Genomic DNA, 3,145 nt, shown 5'->3' with positions numbered 1-3,145 from the left:
GTTTAGTATTCTGAGCTTCAGGGGAGGGGAGGATTAGCAGCGGATAAAACTTTTTTTTTTTTTTTTTAGCTTGAAAGACATAGAAAGAAACATAAAGAGGAGCCTGTAATTATCATTGTTGGTCTACTGTCCTGTCAGTTCGTTCGCCAGAGAGACCGGAGTGATCTTTTGGCAGCACTAGGACAAAAGATCAAAGCTGTGGACCTTTGATCAATGCTAAAACAGCCCACAAAACGTCTCTGTGGAAAATCAGGATGGAATGCTTGAGAAAATAGAGGACAAGACCCTGGAAAGCTCGGCGAAGACATCTTCTGTCTTCCATTTTTAGACAGTGGTGGCAGTTTGATTGTTCAGATTTCAAAGACAGTGAGCTTCCCTGTATTACATTGTATATATTAATTATATTAACAATAATATAATATTATATTATTATAAAGAATCTACAAAAAATAAAGCAGTTACCAATAGAGGGTAACAGAGGGACCATGTTAACCAAAGCCACTAGCTTCACCAAAACACTCTACCCATCTGCCACCAATTATTTATACAGATTGCACCATTATAGTCTTGTACAACTGTGATAAACAGCCGTACTTTCATTCTCTCCTCTTCTCTTTCTTGATGTATTTTCCATCTGTTCCATTTATAATCAACCTAAAGGCCAAAAAAACATCATGCAGGATCAACATTTCCAACTAATAACCAGTGAACCACTTCAGTGTTTTCAATGTAAATCAAGTTCGCCTCACGAACAGCGTGCTGATTTAGAGTCAAGAATGAACAGAATCTAAATTCTCCTCAATTTGTTGGGGCAACTCTCTGTGATGCTTTGAAATCGATCCAGTTTCGTAGGCAATTCAATATTTCTTTAGCCTCCAATTATTTCTGCATTTGATTTTGTCCATCCTCTTACTTTAAGGCCAATATGATCATTACATACAGCATGATGGCTTTTTCAAGTCTGTCAAAGAGCCTGGTGTTACAGCATTGCATCTGTGCAAGACAGTTTAGGATGGCAGTTAAAAGGAGTTATTGCATGACTCTAAGGCTGAAAAAACAGCTTTCAGAAACCCCTCGTCCTTTTCCTCTTGCGGTCGCTCTCTTTCTCTCAACGTTGGCAGTCACGACAAGCTTCATCACAGCGTCGATTGTCATCACGTCGAGGATTAGTGTGTGTTGTCTGAAGCGACTGGACGCACATGAATCCTGGAGTGGTGCGAGCGCCTTGTGGCCCTCATGAACCCCACCATGCCACTGTCGAGGTATGTGCCGCCACCACAGAGTCTCCTCAGACTTCTGCACCATTTTGGCATTCCCAGAATGCCTGCGGGCAAGCCAAACGCTGGTGAGTGGGTTGAGCAGGCTGCCGTGAGGAGGGGTTGCTGTCCATTGTTATAGGTTTTGGACAGTTGAAGCAGGCCATATACTGGCTGCCATCCCAGTCAGCATCATAAGGTTGTCTCTGGCTTTTGAAGGACTGGAAAAGGCGTAAGATGGGTTGGGGATCAAACGGTATTAACTTTCATGTCGTTTTTGTCCTTTGACGAAAATATCTTTTAAATTTAGTCAATATTTTGCCATGTCACATTCATTCATTTTAGCCAATTTAAAAAGACTAAAAAAAAATCAAATTTCAGTCGACAAGAATAGTAAAAAAAAATCAGTGTTAAATTAAACCAAATATTGACATTTTACATATTAATTTAGACTTGTCTCACATGTGAAATTTGTGAAAACCTGAGCTCCTAAAATAACATTATAATTATTAACTTACACTATACAGTACTGCAATTGCTTATGCTTTATTGTCTGTTTTAACGCGTTGTTACGGAAAGAGAGTATTCACAGTCTGACTAGCATGTAGATTAATAAGTTCACTTATGCATTTGCGTCATTTTATTCATATGCAAGTGGTTATACATTTATGTTTACTATTGTTAATTTACTGTTCAGCTTCACTTTACGCAACTCAAATGGGTCAATCAAAAACACTGTTTATATCTTGCGATGTTATTTTTCTTGCCATGTTTTCGTCAACAGTAACTTACGTGCTAATTAAAAGCGTTTATCTTTACCGTGGGGAAAATAATAATGAAAACCCTCTTGTTAACTCCCTTGACAGGATTAACACTGGCGGGAATCCTCAATCATGCCAAATCTCTGCCATCTGTCTATGTGTACGAGAGGTTCTTAGCTTAGATATTCTGTCTTCTGTCACCATCTGGACTGTGATATTTCACAGCAAGTTGTATTTTCCCTCGCTGAATGTTTAAAGTTAGGTTTTCATCAGTTTCTTTTCCTCCAGTCCAACACATTTGGTAAAATAAGCTTGTCTAGCAGTGAACAGGCCATTTATTTTGGACACTTTCCATTGGGTTAGTATCAGACACACTGAGTGCATTAGCCAATCAGGTTTCAGCTTCAACAGTCTGTCATTATTTTCTCTGACAGTGAAGATAACTTGATACTGATGGCTGTATCAGACGTGCATACTGGTTCCGTCTGGTTTGGTTAACAGCATTTAAAAATGAGCCATATCCAGCAGACAGGGGTGTGTGTATGCACATGTCAGATATCTAGACAGATGTGCCTTTGGCTTTAGAACAGAATATGGTTCGATCTGGGCTGGCCTGCATCTCTATCAAGAAATCATAATTAAATGCTGATATTTATGTAGCCAGAATCATATCCAAATAAGTTTAAATAAAGAAAAGGAAAGAAATCAATACAAGAAGAAAAGAAAGAGTTGTAAAGCGTTGTACTGTACATGTGTCAGAAATTAACATTTTTATTTTCTGGGTAATATTTGCACCCTAAAGTTTATTTTCAGAGGCAGTTTATATCTTTTAGTGGCTGTTTATGCCAGTTTTTTTTTTTTTTAGCTTGAAAGACATAGAAAGAAACATAAAGAGGAGCCTGTAATTATCATTGTTGGTCTACTGTCCTGTCAGTTCGTTCGCCAGAGAGACCGGAGTGATCTTTTGGCAGCACTAGGACAAAAGATCAAAGCTGTGGACCTTTGATCAATGCTAAAACAGCCCACAAAACGTCTCTGTGGAAAATCAGGATGGAATGCTTGAGAAAATAGAGGACAAGACCCTGGAAAGCTCGGCGAAGACATCTTCTGTCTTCCATTTTTAGACAC

Source organism: Sinocyclocheilus anshuiensis, unplaced genomic scaffold (assembly GCF_001515605.1).
Source record: "Sinocyclocheilus anshuiensis isolate Anshui unplaced genomic scaffold, SAMN03320099.WGS_v1.1 scaffold735, whole genome shotgun sequence".
In the NCBI taxonomy this organism is placed as follows: domain Eukaryota; kingdom Metazoa; phylum Chordata; class Actinopteri; order Cypriniformes; family Cyprinidae; genus Sinocyclocheilus; species Sinocyclocheilus anshuiensis.
This window is presented reverse-complemented; position numbering follows the sequence as displayed.